The 19,583-nt window shown below is 43.4% G+C and overlaps 1 protein-coding gene across 4 annotated transcripts in view; it reads right to left on the bottom strand.

Annotated features, from left to right (window-relative positions):
- Positions 1-18,042, bottom strand: part of FNDC3B (fibronectin type III domain containing 3B) — a 369,204-nt gene extending 351,162 nt beyond the window's left edge. For 2 of the 4 annotated variants that reach the window (XM_042853768.2, XM_005299260.5), the window contains exon 1: positions 17,838-18,042. The gene's annotated coding sequence lies outside the window, so the exon portion shown is untranslated. Of the gene's footprint in view, positions 1-17,721 lie in introns of all 4 variants that reach the window. The other 2 variants (XM_065557752.1, XM_042853769.2) reach the window with 2 other exon arrangements.
- Between the last annotated feature and the right edge of the window lie 1,541 nt (positions 18,043-19,583).

Below are 19,583 nucleotides of genomic sequence, written 5' to 3' on the forward strand. Positions count from 1 at the left end.
ACACTTTCTTAATAATCTTCAAATTTCCTACATTAATAAACGGTCAGAATAGCATTGCAATGGAACATAGTGTGTGAGCATCCAGTATTTAAATGCAGAGCATAATCTGAATTTTGAGACCAAATTAAGACAAAAACAAAAAGCACCATACCCTCACATACACCCTAAACACATTTTAAAGTTTCCTGGTGAAAAATGCCTTTCCGCCCCCTCTCCCCCCCAAGGAAAAATTTTTTGACTGTGGGTGTAAAAAAAAAAAAAAAAGTATTTCTCAACACTTACATCCTGAAATCTTTAAACATAATTATTCTCAATAGTATCTTGTATGCAGTTTCATCTCTCTCTGATCCAGTGTTCAGAGAAACACCTTTAATCTCATGTCATGCAACTAAATCCCACATCTTCAGGGGATTTAGGTGCTTAAATACTTTTGACAATCTGGGTCTTATACACTTCGTTGAAGAACCAGAAACATTCCATCCAACATGGCCCTATTAGAGGAGGCACCAGCAAAAAAAAAAAAAAAAAAAAAAAAATTTGAAAATTTGAAAAGAGGTAGGCCTCACGCACTAGCCTTCTACTTCCTTGAGCCTGGGCACAGCTGAGCAGTCAAGGCAATGAATTGAGGCAACCATTTTTCACATAATTAATAGAAAAATAACTCTGCAGAGGATATAAGAGGAGAAAAGTGGACCGATCCAGCCTGCAGTTCCAATATACTTTCTGACTTGAATACAAAATCTTTCCTGACCATCTGGAGCTAGACCAGGCATTGGGCCAAAATGTATGTAATTCCTTCTCAAAGTAAACTGACAGATCAGTAACTGCCACATTGCTAATGCATAGCCAGAAGGGAGCAACTCATATCCTATCCAGCACTCACCGGAGTTTTACAGATGCAGTAAAAACAAAGTGTTTCCAAATAAATCTGCCCTATCCTCAGTGCTAAAACTGAACAGTGATAATGTCACCTTTGAGCAAAGCCAATTGTAGTCACATATGAGACAGGATGTTAATAGGTTTGTCCATATTTCATTTACAGGATACTGTAGGTTCTTAAATGATGACAGGTTCACCAAGCCAACAGTCTCAAAATTGTGTCTGGTGCCCCAAAGGAAGCACTTTTCACTGCCATACAGACACAACACCTGAGAATAGGAACAGCATTTCTAACTCTCCAACGGTATATAATATCTGATTCCAAGTCTGACAGGGAGGAAGATATGAAACCTTAAAATTACCACTGGTCCATCAGTTTAGGAGAGGGGTTCTTTGGCACTTGTCCAAGAAACTATCTACAGCTTATCATGGATCTTGTACTATTGTAATTATCAATCCCTAACACAACAGATCAAAAGTGCTCCAAAAAAGCCAGCCTCCCCATTTATCAGAAATGGTGCTATGCTCTCTATTCTCAGACTGCTCCCTCCCTTCATCTTGCTTCTGCTTACCCTTTCTCGCTCTTACCCCTCCATGTTCTACCTCTCCTATCTTTTCTATTTCCGTTTGCAGAGTAGACTAGTACCAGTAACCCCATTTGCTTTGTCTCCTCAGAGCCAATATGACACTTTAAGGTATGTCACATTTAATAAGCTGTGTCCCAAACAACTTACTGGCTAGCTGGATAAAGGACACAAAGTTGGCGCAGAGAAGATATTTAAAACAATAGCATTGCCAACAGAAAGACTGTGCAACAGTTGGCAAACTGGAGAAACAAACTGTCATACAGCAGCTTGCTCAAGGTCTAGGATATTTCTTTTACTGAATGAGCAAGAAATATGAAGAGGAAATAAAACTGTTGATGTTTATATATAAACATTGTCCTTGAAGACCAATCCAACAACTCCCAGCGACATCTTGATGCAGGCTATTCAGACAACACTGAAAATCAAAATGTAGTCATCTCTAAATGCTAAACAGATTGTGGTTACAGAAGTTTCTCAATGACCTGGCTCACTCTTGCATCTTGTGTTATTATCCAGAACTAGACAATCACTGCTGTGAAAAAGATCAGAGATCCCTTTGGTTATATTGCCCACACAGGTCCTTGCAGTAGGGCTGCATAACTTGCACAAATATAACCATTTCCTAGCCATTGCACAAAGCAGTTTAACAGATCTGGATGCTCCTGCTAAGATCACCTAGGGGGGAAGGAAATATAGCTGATAAAATGTTGCCCATATAAAATCTTATAAAAACAGTAAGAAAATCATGTAGCTACATGATTTCTCTCCATTTCAACACTGCCAGCAAGCACAGCCATTGTCACGGCTCTGCATAGCAACCATTGCCACCTGTAACATATCTCCATGTGATTAATGGATTTTAAATGAGTTACAGTGCATTGTCTATGTCTAAATAAGTCTCAGACAGACAGCCAGAACCAAGACATGTATCTTCTGTTTGGTTATTATGATAAGCACCAATGAACTGGCCAAGTCAGCAAAAATATAAACCTCTTAGAACAGTTTATGTATGGAATAGCAAAAATATCCCCAGCCATAAACTCAATAGAACCTAATCAAACAAGTAAATTACCCCAAAGGCATGAGAAACTAACATCAAATCTGTTTTATTTAAGTGCAGGCAGAGTATTTATTTAACAGTTTGGGTCATTTCCCCCCCCTTATTTTGGACCAAGTTCTGTGGGAGTTTTGCTCCATTAAGTACTACAGAATTTGACCCTTTATTTCTTTTTACTTAACACTTCAAATATCATGCAATTTATGGTACACCAGCAGCAATTCCAGGTGTTCCATGTGAAATCACATTAGAAGAATCAAATTGTTAGACTTTCATGAATCAAAGCTGGAACATAATGTACAGTGACAAAATCTGAATCAACCATGAGCTCCTTGCCTATTAACAGGATTTATTATCCTAATGTAATAATAATGGCATGGTGTAGCACTGATGGTGTCTTATTGAATTCTTTTTATAGGGGTGCTGTTTCTGAGGCTCTAGGTTTTTTTGAGGTTTGTTATAACTCCAGCCATAAAAATTTGCAAAAGCCTAAAAGATGGCATTAACAATGTCAGTTTGGGAGAGAATGGTTTTATACTAAAACCAGAGTGGGATTTATAAATTTAGCAATTTTAAAAGTTTAAAGGCTCATTATTTTAGAACTCCTAAACTCTAGAGACGGCTCACTTTCTTTTAACCCATTGGAGACTTTGGATGCAGATACAGAGCCAAATTTTCTGCTGTCATAAATGGAAACAAATGAAACTGTGTCCACTTACTACAGAAGAAAATCTGGCCCATAATAGTCAAATTATTTGATTTAGAAAAATATCTTTAAAACAGTACCCATGCAAACAATATCCAAACCATTTTTACTATAGTGGACTTAGTGAAAGTGAAATAATGAAGTTGTTAGACTCTATAATATCAATAATCTGTCACTGAGCTGAACAGTTCCATCCTGTTCACTCCATGGCTAAGTGACAACAAGGATCAGGCCAAAACTTTTTTGAATGTGTGACTTAGAACCACATTTTTAATTATGGGTATAAGTCATGCATTTGCAAGAATGAACACAGACCCTGGAAAAACCCATTTGTGTGCACAAATGCAGGGTGGGCCCACATTGTGCGGCCAAAAATTTGGCCCTAAATTCAGGTTGATAAAAAAACAAGAACAAGACTTTGCTCTTATATATTGTTTAACAGACCAGTTTTCTGTGGCTCTATCAAGTTTAAAAAAAATAAATTGAGACTCCAGTAAATATGCATCAGGCAACCATACTGTCTCTAAAATAACAATTACAGTAAGATATTATACTTTTTAAAAGCATAAAAGCATATTCCATTCCTTTGAAGACATATCTGCATTTTTATCATTCAAAAGATGAAGAAAATAATATGCATTTTGAACATTTCTTCTCTAACTTCCACCAGGATTACTTTTTGAGTAGCAATTAAAAAGCAAAAGCAAACACATTTAAACACACAAATCACAGTTAAAAAAGTTTGGGATTAACCTTAAACTGGAAATTAAAATTGGAAATTCATAGCTGAGGCTCACACTCTTTTTTTAGCTCCACATTTGCACCTTAAGAACACTGCACACAACAATCCTACATCAGGGAGGGCCTCAGCACAAACCAATTTGATAGTCTGTGTAAACTGCTGTAGCTCAGGTACCTGCATACAGCAAAGTGAGTTATGGATTTAATACTAGCCCAAATTATGAGTTTACTGGATTTTGATGGGGTGTTGATTTTAACCTAGCTATACTAAGTCTGCCTATCTATAACAGCTCTCCAGGATGGATGAGGTAATATCTGTTATTGGACTAACTTCTGTTGGTGAGAAAGACAAGCTTTCGAGTTTATAGCTCACCCACCTTGCTCTCTAATATCCTGGGACCAACACAGCTATAACAACACTGCATTCAGCTCTCAGGAGTCAGAGACCACTATTTCCCCATGAGCTTTTATAAATGTCCATGACTTTTGACATTTTGTGGACTTGTGCGTGCCAGTGAGTGGGTGGATAGGAAGGTGAATGAACAGGTAAATAGTTGAACAACATTTATGGAGCATTTGCACAAAAAAGCTGATAGAGATCAGCGAACATGCTGCAGGGTGACATACCCAACCAGGCCAATGGATACAATCAACTGAGGATCCACAAGCGTGAAGGACACAATCCTATTTCCTTTGAGGTTACAAAACAAAGCAAAAATACTACCTCCTATTGGAGTCACTAGGATCAGGATCAAGTCCTAGAGACAAAAGCAGTATTAAACTAAACCAGGTATAGCACAAGAGTGGTTAGTAATAAGGCAGTGTAAGACAGCTACCAGCCCTGACATTCATGGGAGGTACAGTGCCGATTTCTGTACTGAAAGAATCCAGAATTTGGGGTGAAGATGCAATGGTGGAATGCTAGGAAATAGTCTTGATAACTTCTATGACTTCAGACATCATTACAGATCCACCGTGATGTTTCCTGAATGTTAACACAACACTTCTAGAGTCCACATAAATATGAAAACAACAGTCACTTTATTTTTGACATATAAGTTGCTCTCTACTGAGATTCAGCTGATATGAAGCACCTTTTTTATTTGCTCTTTTACTTTATTGACAAACATAGCCTAAGGATGTTAAATCAAGCATTGTGCAAGGAAGTGACACAGGTAACAGCTGTTCCAGCATAAGAGCAGGAAGACTCATAAGCACATGGACAATTCTCAGAAAATTCTGTTGTGCTCTGATCCTCAGAGTAGATAAAAATGAATTACTGAGACTACCGGAGCACCTATAATAATCTAGATCAAGAATTTCCACTGTTTTGGCACAATGAGATATACTGTAATGAATCTAAATGGCAATATATTCAATTTTTAAACTGACAAAATTAATCCTTGTCTTTATGTCCAGGACATCTACTGTATTTCTTGTCTTCCAATAGAAAACAGGCTTGTATTTTTCCAAAGACAGCTGAAAACATGCAGAAGTAGAGCATAAAAAGTTGATTCTCCTTAGTGGAGCACTCACTTAAACTAACAAATCATTTTGCACTGCACAAGATTTAAGATCCCATTTTTTCTTTAAACTGTTCTTGTAAAAGTACCCTCTTTGTGGCTCTGATGCCTCTTCTTTCTTCTAAATAAATGTCAGTTATTTAAAGGGGGGGAAAAAACAAAGATGTTCAGCTCTACAAACTCAGTGTAAAGCATTTCAGAGTCCCTTTCTGACAACACCTCCTGAAATTTGTACTTTGAAGTTTAATTTCAGACTTAAGTTTAACTCCTCATCTCCCCACTCTCCCTCGCTGTTGGCAACACTATGCACCTCCCTGCCACCCAGAGCAAAACCTGGGTGTCCTGTCTCCAACCTCTGTCTTGACCCACACATCTAGGCCATATCCAAATTTTGCTGTTTTTTCCCCCTCTATAAGATCTCCAAAATACATCATTTTCCATTTGTCCAAACAGCTAACACTGCTATTCAGAAACCCATCATCTGCTGTCTCCTACTACTAAAACCCAACTACTGAAACCTTCTCCACTTAACTCTCCCTAACACCCAACTCACTCCCTTCAGGTCCATTCAAAACACTGTGAAGAGTATCTTGTCTAGTCATTCTGACCACATTGTTCTCCCCTGCTCTCCCCCTCGTCCCCAAAATCCCCACAGGATCACGTGCAAGTTACTGGTCTTTACAATTTAGCTCCTTTCTATTTATCCACTTGTGAAGCATCCCTGCCCCCCACTCTACCAAGGATGCCAGCTTCCATATCAATTTGTTCACTAGTCCCACAAGCAATATCACTTTCTTCTATGCTGCTCCTTATGCAAGGAATACCCTCGGCAAATTAATCAGAAAAACCACTGCCCCACTTGCAAATCTCTCTTCAAGCCCTACTTCTAACTGATGCCTATTGGAAACTTATCAATTGATTATGTATAGGTAAATGGCCAGCAGACACTTTTGACATTTGTATTTTTTTCTTTTTATAAATAAGATATAAATCTAAAACAGCTATATCTGCATAGAGCTAGCCTATTTAAATGCATGTTTGTTTGTTTTTTAAATCTCAGTTAGTACAGTCATTAGATCATTAGCTCTTCAGGAGAGGGACCCTTTTTTCTTGAATCCTTAGAAGACTGGGACTCTGAGGCTGCCTAGGGTCTCTAGGTGCTACCATAAAACAAATAATAAATAATAGTATCACTGCATAGTAAAGATGACTGAACAGCTGCTCTTTCGGTTGACTGTACATGGAAAAAGAACAACTCTATCAGATGTGTGCTTGATTAATGAATAAGCTAGATGGAGCAATCCACTGAAACACATGATGGTCCCACAGATGGAAACATCTCATTAGCAGAAGGAAGAATGTTTTGTTTTTTAATATAGAATAAGATAAACAGTTACTTCCTTTACTGCATTTTGTTTTGAGATACAGTATTTTCAGACAAACACTTTCCACCATTACAAAATAACGCTTGCAACAATCCTCTTCAAAGTAGCCCTTACAACAAGTTCCCTAGTCAATCTGCCAATGCAGAATACTTGACAACAGCTAGCAGTGCCCCATTACTGAACTCAAGAGATGACTCAGTGGAAACTGGCATTTGAAAAACTTGTTGTCATCCTACACAAGGTGCAATTGAATAGGAACAAATTTCTCACCTTTGTTAAAGCAACAGCCTTCCAGCCCAACCACCCATAACTATGGTATGGTGAATTAAAGTAGCATTTTCAGGCCCAACAGGTTTTGCTTAAAAATTAATTTACAAAATCTATTTTGAATAGAAAGACTTTCATTAATTTTATGTGACTGGAAAGAGGGGGTTTAAAATAAACTATAGAAATAAGTATTCCCTTGAAGTGTTGGAAACCCAGACACATCAACATTGTGTTAGCACCTGCTAAGTTAAATTGAATAGCAACTGACTGAAATGGACCAATATAGTTTCACTATCCACGCTGAGGAATGTTCAGTAAGCAAACACAGTAAAAAGTAAATCAGGTTCCATCTGGCAATGCAACTGTTCCTATAGAATTGCTACAAAAGAATGAGCGCGTTATACTATCATATACTTTCATACAAATTTATTTTTAGCTGAAACAACAAACTTGGTTCAAAGTGCATTCCAGGCTTCTGTTTTTATGATACAAGATAACATTAGTCAGTAATTTCAGCCCTTGCTATAGCTTAACCCGTCCACAGTGTCAGAAAGTTCCAATTTATTTTGAACTATCATGCCACATTAGTTACCCAACTCTTCACACTGCAATCACTCTACTTATTGCAATGTATTCACTTGGAAAGGTTTCAGTATTTCCACCCCAATTATAAAAAATAATTAGATGTCAGAGACCCACAATTGGTAATGCCGTGCCCCCTATAAAGCAAAAAAACATTATGGGGGTGGGGGAAGGCAATTCAGCCAAGAGGCAACGACTATGAAAGGAAACAATTCCTCCACTGGCGTAGTGGGACCACACTGGAAAGTGTCTCTTTCTAAATCTGGTAGGGAAGTACTCCCCCCCCCGCCCCATCTTCTCTGCCCCAGCACAGTTTCGCTGGCAGTCAGGGACCATGCCATGACTATCATTGTTATGCAGGTCATAGCCCTGGCCAGATATACCACCTCAAAAGCCACTAACACTGTAGGCAGTTGGTAAATAGCCCCACCCCTCTGTACTGACAGTTCATTCATCCCTACACCTGTGGGAGGGAGGAGGAAGAGCTTTAGGTCAGTCAATTAAGACATCTCTGGCAAATTCATAAGCTCCAGAAGGAAGTGTGTCTAGCACGTCTGTGCTAAAAAACACCACCACAATTTGAACATAACACAGGGTGTTTTTATTTATTATTATTATTATTTGTATGGCAATCAAATCTATAACTCCTGTTGTACAAGTTACTGTCCAATCAAAGAGAAGACACAGTTTCTGCCTTAAGTAGGTAACAAACTAAATGTGGGAGAACTAAATGGAAAAAGTGAATGGAGGGAAAATTCTCTGGGTGGCAGCAAGGACTTATAGAAACCTCCTCATCCCCTCCACACATCCAGAAGGGGTTTTGGAGGACAAAGGAGGAATGTATAAAAAACATCAACCTGTTCAATGAGCAGACATACCATATAGTAACACAAATCATCAACTATAATTCCTTTCTTAAAAGTTGTCTTCTAGCTACCTGCTTACTTAAGGTTTTCTATAGCACCCACCACCATAGTATCTCCATTCATGGAACTGAATTTAGAACCTAAACTTAGTTTGCTAGATGCAAACTATTAATTGTGCATCCAGACATACATTATATGATGTGTATGGAACACAATCAACCATGGGTGTTTTGGCTACCCAACCACACTGTCAAACAGGAAGCTAGTTCTCCCCCAGACCCATATCAAAAGTGGCACAAGCAGCTGACATACTCAGGACCACTCTTTACTCCTGGGGGAACTCTGTACCACTGTGCATGTGCAGAATTTGTAGTCCCTGCAAATTTCTTTGCTTCCCCACAGAAAAATTACCTTCTGACAGGGAAGCAAAGGGAAGCCACAACAGCAGTATGTTTTGAGTGCCCAGGGCAGCTAGCAGAGAGGTAAATCACTTTGAGGCAGAGGGTGGGACTGGGGAAGACCCGGCTAGTGGCTCCTACCCTGCGCCAGGCTCAGCTGTTAGTCCCAGCTGGGCTAGGGAGGACAGCACTTCCTCTTCCCCTGCACAGCATCCAGGACAGAGTCAGACCCACCCCCAGATTTCTCCCCTAGTTGTAGGAAGCTCTGCAAACTCCCCAGCTGCCCCCACACACACACTTCCTGCACCCATCACTCCTCAACTGCAGGGGGAGGTATCCCTGTACAGGGAGCTGCTCCCTCATCCACCCAACCCCCATGCATCCAGACCCCCTCATACCCAGATCCTCCCACGAGCCTCACTCCCCCACACTCAGAACTCCCTCCTCCCATGAGCCCCTCTCCCCCTGCACCTGGACCACCCCTGCTTAGTTCCAACCACCTTCACCTAGACCCCACTGCAGAGTCCAATTATCATTGCACCCAGAACCCCCTATCAAGCCCGTGTGCATCCAGATCCCTCGCGTATCCAGATTCCCCCACTGAGCTGCCCGCACCCAGATTGCCGACACAGAACCCTCTCAACTCACACCTAGATCCCCCCACACTAAGCCTCTCCACACTTGGATCCTGCCTTGTTGAGCCTGCCTGCCCACACCTGGTGCACTTGGCACAGAGGGGCAGGGCCCTGGGATGTTTCTGGGGCAGGCCCGGTCCTTGCACTATGTCAGGGCTGTGTGCAGCCACACTGCTGAGTCTGTGTCCTGGGTGGGAAGGGGTAAGGGGTGCACAGTGATCTCCTAGTGATCTCTCCAGTGGTCTGTGCTCTCCAATGCCATGCTACAGCCTCCACATTTATTTGACAAATAAAATTTGCAGAATTTTGCAGAATTTTAGAATATTGTCACAGAAGTTTTAATTTTTTGGCACAGAATGCCCTCAGGAATAACTCTTACAATGTGAGAACACCAGGAAGGGCTCAGTGGCTCACACACAACATGACTGTAGCCGACTGCCCACGCAGGAAATTACACAGGTTTTTTGTGAACATATGTCAAGACCTGAGTTCCCTCTAAGCTGAGCGACTGCACAGCTGCCTATTAAGTGCCACGCAAGTGCTCAGGGCTGCGGCAGGAAGAGATGCTTTTCCCCCAGCTCCGGACCGCAGTGCCCCTCCCCGAGCCCGGACAGTACCAGGTTTATTCCCCCACCATCACCCTTCTGAGCTAGTCGGCTGCCTGCCAGTGATGGGGGCAGGGGGCAGATGGAAAGGAGCCCACAGCCGCTGAAGCGGCCCGGACGCAGACAGACCTGCGACAGCAGAGGGAGAGTGCAGTTGGTGCAGTTTACAAAAATTCTCCCAGCCCTATGGCACATAAATTATACCAACCTGGACCCCGTTAGACCTACTTATCACTGTGTAACTTACTGGGTTAAATTCAGAGGTGATGCGTAAGTTCACAGAACCACTATGTACTTTGTATCTTTTTCACTACATAAACTAGTACCAAGCAGAGAATAATGGGTCTAATCAAGGATAATCCCCTACTGCTGGGTTTTTTCAGTATTGCCAAGTCCAAACATTCAAAAGTCACAAGTCATGCCATACAAAATCATGAGTTTGGCTTAAAAAAATCATGAGATTTAAAAAATAAACAAACACTGGGTTCTTTTTATCTGCCTTCTGATTTGGGAGTCTTTGGGGTTCATATTTTCAAACTTTTTTTTTTTTCATTGAAATGAAAGCTGAGATTCTCAAATAACAACAAGATTTCGGGAACTCAAGATTTAAGAAAAGACACCCAAAATCATGAGACTTAGCAGCAATCCTCACTTCCAAGTGCAAATGCACAATTCGGGCTTGATTTTCAAACTTACATTGTTAGATACGTATCTAAGACAGTTATTTGGGCGTCTAACTTTACGCACACAAGTCTGAAATCCAAAACCTTTGTGTTTTGGGCTCTGTCATCTTTGCTCTATTGATCTGACCCTGTATGTAGGTGCTATTACATGCTATAGCTGTGCTCTAAACTAGAATTCCTGAAAGCATTTTTCTTTGCTCACGTCTGTTTAGACACCTCACATTATTTGATTTCCTGGATACTGCCTAACAGGAAATCTATTTACAGCTTTCATGGATACTTTAAGGCATTATCTTCCTTTCCTTTCTTGTTTTATTACTCTACACTGATAAATAACACTCAAGAGGCACGTGACACTAATGAGGCACCCAGGCCAGAGACCAAACTTCCTACAAGTGAAGTTACTTACCACGTTATCCAGGCTGCCCTCTGACACTCATCTTTTGTCATAAAACAGGCATGTACTTTCCCGACAATGGCATCATAATACATGAGCATGGGTGCAAGTAGCTAAGCAATCAAGCACTAAATATGGATCAATGAGATGGAATCCCAAAACAAAACCTATCCATTCTAATTCAGCTTCTGCTTCCAGGGTCAGGAGCTCTACCATCACACCTTAAAGCAGGTCTCAGCTTAACTAACCAATACTACAAAACCATGGAGATCAACAGATGTGGAATTTGCTTTGTTCTATAATGTAACTGAATATTAGTGCTTCATTACAGGAAGCAGGAGGGGAGGACTAAAAAAAGTTACTATAGTAAAGTTACCACTCCTATGCCAGGCCCTGACAAAACTGGCTAAAAACTCATTAAGTGGGATGTGTCTGAAGTTTTGCCGACTAGATTACAGGGATGAGGGAGACTGTTCCATGACATTCCAAGAGCTTCTTGACATACAGAGCCATTTCTCTCACTTATCTTTTCAAAATATGCTTCATGAAGCATACTTCCGAAAGCATAAAGCACATTTTTAGAGACAAAACATACTCCTTGTTTATAATTCATTCTTCCCTGAGAGTCTAATACACGTGTTCAAACTAAGTGTTAGATAGACCATTCCATATACTCCTATATAAAGCAGCTTTATGTCATATAACCATAAGGAGAGGAAAGTTATACACTCTTTAGCAAGGGAACAACTACATCCTAGAACTTAAATCACAGAGTAGAGAAAGCAAGGAGTCATATAGCCTATAGATTCCAGAGAATTCCCATGTTCATCTTTTATGATGAGTAAAAATGCAAAGTGAAACGTTTAAATTAATTGTTGGCATTACTTCACTGAAGTCAACAAAATTACACCATTGATGAATCCGGCTCAAATGCAATAGGAGGTGCCTGGATAGTGGATGTCAATATTAGCTGCATTGTTTGCCTTCTCCAAAGAAAAAAAGCAACACAGTTATTATTCATAATGTTAGATTTATGTTTGGTAAGTCACTCTGATAAGATGGCATTGTAATGATTTCAGTTTAGTAAATGGAAGATTATCCCAAATGGTAACCATCATTCACCAATAACTGCATGCCGCTATAATTATAAGTCAGTATTACTCAGAAAGGCAAATAGGGAATACTTTCTATACAGTAACTATAACATGTATTTTTATGCAGCTAACAGCTGACAAATACAAGGGTACATTATTTGTCAACGGCTTGTGAGTTTCATAACAGATTGTAGGATATAACTTAACAGAAAAATTAGTGATCATAGAAAATCTATAATCTTCTCCAATCCTGTTTCTAGCTTATTTGATTATAATTCAGTAGACAAGGGGAAAAGTGTGTTTAAGTTTCAATAGCTCATATGTACTTTTAACACAAATAAGATATGCAGCATACCAAATTTCACATACATCAGAAAGCTGCAAGAGTCAATTTTTGTCCTCAAATGCTTCACTGGGAACAACACATACATATAAGGGCAAAATTTAGCCAACTGTATTTAGCATCCCCCATTTAATTGCCATGATTTGCACAAAGAATATTTTACATGCAAGTAAATACTAACAATAATATACTAATAGGTAATTTTAAGAAGTTGCAAAGTATTTTAATTTGCTCTAATTCTTTTATAAACTTACCACAGTTATTAAATATATGTAGTTAAATATGATATAGTTAAAATATCAGCATCTTAAATTAAGGATCCTTTTAACTTTCATTTTAAGTCCTTCATAAAGATAATTCTAGCTATATTTTACCGAAATCTATCACAAAAACATTTACAATATACACTTCTGGGACCAAATCCTATTGCCCTTACTCAGTCATTATCTTGGGCAAATTCCCATTGACTTCAATTTATAAATAGATCTGAACAGAGTTGAGTCAGTACCAAATTCAAAGTTTGGCTTTTTGTCATTAAATTACAACAATAGTCTACTTAAGTGTTATATTATTAAAGTGCTATACTTATTCCAAAATGTACATCTATGTATGCAGTTTCTGTGACTTTTACATCTCTGACAAAAGTATATTGACAGAAAATGCTGTTATTTTTGAGAATATCGTATTGAATGTATTATAATACATTTTTGTTGGAAAAGGACTCATATTATACTTTGTTAAAATTGACATTTTGCTGTTTTTATGTTACAGATGCAGATCTTGTTTTCAACTTTTGTTTACTTAGAAGATACCGAAGGGGTGAATTACCTTCTATCTACAGTACAGTTTATTTGTAACAAGATTATTAATTAGTTTAAACACAGAAAGTGTGTCACTCAAAAAGTGGTATATTTTAACCTTTAAACGTTTTAGTACTGTGTGTGATGGCAATTTGTCCTTTCACAAGGAAAGGAAACTTAAATTGTCCTTCAATGCCATATCATTAAGAAACTCTACAAGCTTTTTTGTGCAAAACTGAAGTTTAGAGTGATTGCACTTATCTTCTAGTGAACACACTGATAATGCTATGGTCTTGCATCCAGATTATGGGCACAGATTTAGCATATGTAACAGCATGCTCTCAAAGGAGACTAATCTCTCCAGTGTGCTGTTACAAATTCCAGATAAATTTAAATTATCTTTTTTCCTGGATATTTGTAATCCAATAAAGAGTACGTTATGCTGAGGGAGGATATGTTTAGAACTGATTATTAAAATGCTAACACACACATCTCAACTGGAAAACTGTTTAAGGAGTTATCTATTTTCAAATTCACAAACATTCCTGCCTGTAGATGGCCTGTTACCGTTGTGTATCTATTAGCTCCTATTTCCACTTTGTTGTTTGAAGAACTTCCCACTTCCCACATACCTTCTGTCTCCAGGGGCAGATCACACGGTGACACTAAACCATAGTCATAAACAACCCTACTTCTGATATTCTTGTTTAAAAGGATTCCCTGTTGCTCAAGAGCTGTATCTTGGTAGTGCAGGGAAGATCAACTAAGCAAGTTAACTGCTGATTTGAGAAATCCTTCAGCTCCACGTCAGCTTATACAGCAGCAATGAAAATTTCAGTCTTGCTGACTTGCAGTATGTTTCACCACACTGTTATGAGCTACAGAGGCACACAAGTCCCCAGATTTAATGGCCTGATACCAAACCATTCTTTGTGGAGGGTCCTTGACTCTGGAATTAATTTGCCTGGTAGTCTGACAGATTCTGAGTTTGCCGGCCCTTGTACTGATCTCAAAGGTCAATCTCTTTTCTCAGGCTTTTGCTTGGGTGGGAGAGGTGGTTAAATGGATTGAGAGACAAAGATAATTTTGGCTGAACAAAGTCATTTGCTGTATTCAGTTGTGTGCTACTTTTTGTAATAATATACATTTTAGAAGTTAAAAGTAAGGTTCCAATACTGAAACCATTTACTCATACTGAAAACTTGACTCACGTGTAAGTTTTTGCAGAATTGGGCCCTAAATTTTTGGGCAAAAAAACCCCAAACAGTTCACAAATGAACTGTCCCTCACTCTCACACACGCACACACACTCTTCATATATTTACTTGTGTAAATTTAACCCCCTAAATTTACACAAGTCCAGACTCCCCATCCCTTTCCTTAGGGGTGCTGATGGAAGACATAAAGTGAGCAGATTAATGTAATTTACATCTGATGAAAAATTTATGTGCACAAACTTTCTGATATAATCTGAGTTCTAGGTGGTTACTACTACCATATCCTGAAGAGCTTTCATGAAACTGGGAGCCGGAGTACAATCACTTCCAATTAAAAATTTAATTAACAGACAGCATTATTGAAAAGATAGTTTCAAACTGCAAGCTTCCCACAGACAAAACCTCAAGCTTCCCATCCAAAATATATTTGTCATTATTGAGTATATGTAAACTACATATTCAGTTATAACAGTCTGTTTTGGAAGTTGACATTCTTCATTTATCTGGCCAGGTAGTGGATAGGATAACAGTATGAAAAATCTCACCAATGTCCCAGCAATGACCTCAAATGAACCCACATGAGCAGAGCCACTTCAAAAATGGGAACTGATTCAGCTTCCACGCCTTGGGCTACATTAAGAGCATAAGCTACTTAAACCATACCAAACTAGAATGAATGACACAGTGCACTTTGGGGCCAGTAGAACCCTGTGTCATATTAGGCTCTGAGATGTAACCACCAAAACACGGAGCCCTTGAGACTGATGACTGGCAGAGCAGATATTGGAAGAAACTGGGAGAAGGGCAGTGACAGGTTGCTTCTGTGTAAGACTCCACTGAGAAGAGGGTATAAGGAAAGAGCACTTCATAGCCTGAATGACCCTGGGCATGCTGCCAAGAAATATCTTCCTCTTATGGTGGCAACAACAGCATACTTCCCTAACTAGGTCCTCTATTATTGCCCAGAGACACGCAGGTGGTAAGAAAGGAGTGGGTGAGGGACGCAGAATGCTACCACTAATAGGAGAAGGAGTCATCCATCTTACCGACCCAGCTGACTGCTGTGGGATATGGGGGATGAGGATAGGGATAGCATGTCTCTTACCAGGGAGGCTGTCCAGCCAGTACTCTGCCCATGTCTAGACTAGGAAAATAGGTCACGTTCAAAAGCATAATAGCTAACATGTTGTTAAACTCTAGTGTAGACAGTGTTTAACACCTTTTAAACAACATTATCTAACTGTTGTCTACACTAGGCTTCTCAGCAAGGTAAACAGTTAGAGGGTAGAACAAATATGATGAAGGCACGGGAACCAGGAAACCTGAAATCTGTTCCCAACTATGGCACTGATTCTCTGTGGGACCTTAAGTTACGTAATCACTCTGTGCCTCCATTTCCCCATCTGTGAAATAGAGATAGGGCAGCACTATCTCCTTAAAGTGATTACAGATCCTCAGAGGGAAGGTGCTATTAAAAATGCAAGTTATATTTATTATTATTATTATTATTAAGCCTATGTGTAACAATTTTTTTAAAAATTCTAAAGAATATGGGTGGGATGAATTGCTCCTTACTTCAAACTCCAGACCACACAACCTTAGCCAAAACCTTAGTATATAAATGAAATATTTGACAGGAGTGAGGGGAAAAGAGCTAAGCTGAGTTTGAAAGAGGATAAACTTTAAAGAAATGATATTTTTCAAGCTCTTTCTCCTGGTAACGTGCCATTTTTAAAGGTGTCTGGCAGAAGAAATAAAGTTTCCAGGATTTTTTCTTTACAAAGTGGTGTCAGCAAAGGAGGGGTTCTGGGAGGGAGGCTCGGGAGGGGGAGGATGTTGCCTGGGTCGGTCTGTCTGTCTCTCGCTCTCTTTTTCTCCAACGTGCCCCCTGGATCCAGACATTTTGGAAAGAGTTTGTAGATAGCTGGAGACTCTGCTGGTGCAACGAGGAGGAGCCTTGGCTTCTTCACCCGGGTGACATTCCCCAAGCCGGGCAGAGGGGCCAGACAGTACGTGCTGGCCGCAGAGCGGAGGTTCTCTCTCCCCCCGCACCCATCGCCTCCTGCTCCCAAACCCAGCCTCAGGGCACAGACTTCCAACCTCCCTTCTAATCTCACACACACAGCTCCTCCTGCAGGGAGCCAGAGGCTGGGGAGGAGGGAGGGAGACTCCCCCCCACACACACACACAAAAACCTCTTCCAAGTTTAAAGCCGATTTTCCATTCCGGCTCAGATTGCCATTGCAGGATGACTATCAAAGAAAGGAGCGAGGAGGAGGCGGTGGGGGAGCCGAGGAGAGGAGACGGGGCAGGGAGTGCGGGCTGGCGCGGTGATGCGGAGGGGGCAGGGAAAGGCCAGGCTGAGTCCGGCAGCGCTCCGCGGAGCCTCTCTGGATTACTAGGCTCTGATGGAGTGTCTCCCGGCCCCCAAACAAACTGCTGCTTCCCCTCCCCAGGCCGAGCCCTGACACCAGCCTGCTCGAAAGGAGGCGTCAGCATTTCGGCCACCACCCCCAGGGCTGTAAAATTCCCACTTTCCACCCCGGAGCCCCGTTCCCTCCCCCTCAAAAAAAAAAATCACACACACCCCCGCCGCTCTGCACTGCAACGTGTGGTTACAGGGGGGCCGCCCCAAGAGCAGACAGATGGTCCCGGCTGTGTCTATTCCCCCCGGGATGCTGTGGGGGATGGGGGCGTTACACGAGCCCTATGATGGGGGGGTCAGAGGAATAAGGGGGTGCATAAATCCGGGGGGGGAGCACGAGAACCAAGCTGGCTTGACTCTCCTCCCGACACCGGCAAATGGGGGAAACTTTCTGCAAAGTGCTGCCGCTTCCCGTGCTCCGTGCAAGCCGCCGGCTCCAAGAAGCGGGGTGCGCGGCGCGCCCACCCCCGCCCTGCCTCGGCCCTTCTCCGCCGAAACAAAACGGGTGGGTGGGGGGAGCCACAGACTAACCCCGGGGGGCTCCGCTTGTGCTGCCCCAACTCCCGGCTGCTGCAGCCGCGGGGACTCGGCGTGAGCCCCGCCAGGGGCTGCCCCGCTCCGCGGCCGGGCCAGGGACGCCGCCTTACCTTCGCAGGGGCTGAAACGGGGGCGGGGTGAGCGGCCCGGGCGCGGCGAGCCCGTCCTCGGCAGGCAGTCCGGTGAGAGCCCGGCGGGCGGCGGGGGCTACCAGGAGAGCTCGCAGGGGGATTCCGCCATGTCAATGATGTCGGGACCACATGGGGACTTGCGACCAGCCCACACTACCATACAGTCTGGAGTAGCAGCTACTGTGGAAAAAAATCAGCGGCGAGAGAAGAGAGGCGGGCGGTGAACGGGGGGCGGGCGAAGGGAGGGACCCGCTGCGACGGCCCGACGCGCTCGGCAGCCCGCTGTCCGTCCGGCAGCTGCCCCGCCTGGGGCCGTCCTCAGCGCCCAGCAAGTCCCCGCCTGGCCCGTCGCGGCCCCCTGCCCTCGCCCCCGCCGTGGAGTCGCCCGGGCCAGGCGCCCATGCTCCCCTCACGCAGAACCCAGCTGGGCGCGGGGGAGGCGGCCGGGAGGGGGTGTTTGTGGAGTGACCCTTGCGGGGAGTGGGAGCCTGGAGAAGCCCCTGCTCCATTGTCTGTTCACACAGACTGTCTCCTTCTGCCCGCCCTGCTCCTCCACTCCCCTCTCACCCTGCCTGCCTAACAGCCCCCGCCCCATCACCCCTTCTCTCCACCCCCATCTGCCCCCAACCCCATCACCTCTTCATCCCTTCTCTCCACCCCCATCCCCTTCTTCCCCCAGCCCCATCACCCCTTCATCCCCTTCTTCCCCCAGCCCCATCACCCCTTCATCCCCTTCTGCGACCAGTCTCTACCCCACTCATCCCCTTCTGCCCCCAGCCCCGTCACCCCTTCTCTCCACCCATCCCCTTCTTCCCCCAGCCCCATCACCCCTTCATCCCCTTCTGCGACCAGTCTCTACCCCACCCATTCCCTTCTGCCCCATCTCTCCTCTCCTCCCTCCTGACCCCTAGTTTGTACCCCCATCCCCTTCTACATCACCCCTCCCCTTCCTCCTGACCCCCAATCTCTACCCCATCCCCTTCTGCTCCAAGCCCCATCCCCATCCCCTCCCTCCTGACTCCAGCCCCGTCACCCCTTCTCTCCACCCCAGCCCCTTCTTCCCCCAGCCCCATCACCCCTTCATCCCCTTCTGCGACCAGTCTCTACCCCACCCATTCCCTTCTGCCCCATCTCCCCTCTCCTTCCTCCTGACCCCCAGTTTCTACCCCCATCCTCTTCTGGCCCCTACCCCATCACCCCTCCCCTCCCTCCTGACCCCCAGTCTCTACCCCCCATCCCCTCCCTTCTGACCCATTTCTACCCACCCACCCCTTTCTGCCCCCCAGCCCCTGCCCCATCACCCCTACTTCCCCTTCTGCCTCAGCCCCATCACCTCTGCATCCCCTTCTGCCCCCAGTCTCTACCCCACCCATTCCCTTCTGCCCCATCACCCCCTCCTCCCTCCTGACCCCCAGTTTGTACTCCCATCCCCTTCTGCATCACCCCTCCCCTTCCTCCTGACCCCCAATCTCTACCCCATCCCCTTCTGCTCCAAGCCCCATCCCCTCCCTCCTGACCCCAGTCTCTACTCCACCCATCCCCTTCTGCCCCCAGCCCCGTCACCCCTTCTCTCCACCCCATCCCCTTCTGCCCTTTCCCCATCATTCCTCCCCTCTCTCCTGACCCTCAGTCTCTACCCCACCCATCCCCTTCTGCATCACCCCTCCCATCCCTCCTGACCCCCAATCTCTACCCCATCCCCTTCTGCTCCCTGCCCCATCCCCA

Source organism: Chrysemys picta, chromosome 9 (genome assembly GCF_011386835.1).
Source record: "Chrysemys picta bellii isolate R12L10 chromosome 9, ASM1138683v2, whole genome shotgun sequence".
Lineage (NCBI taxonomy): Eukaryota > Metazoa > Chordata > Testudines > Emydidae > Chrysemys > Chrysemys picta.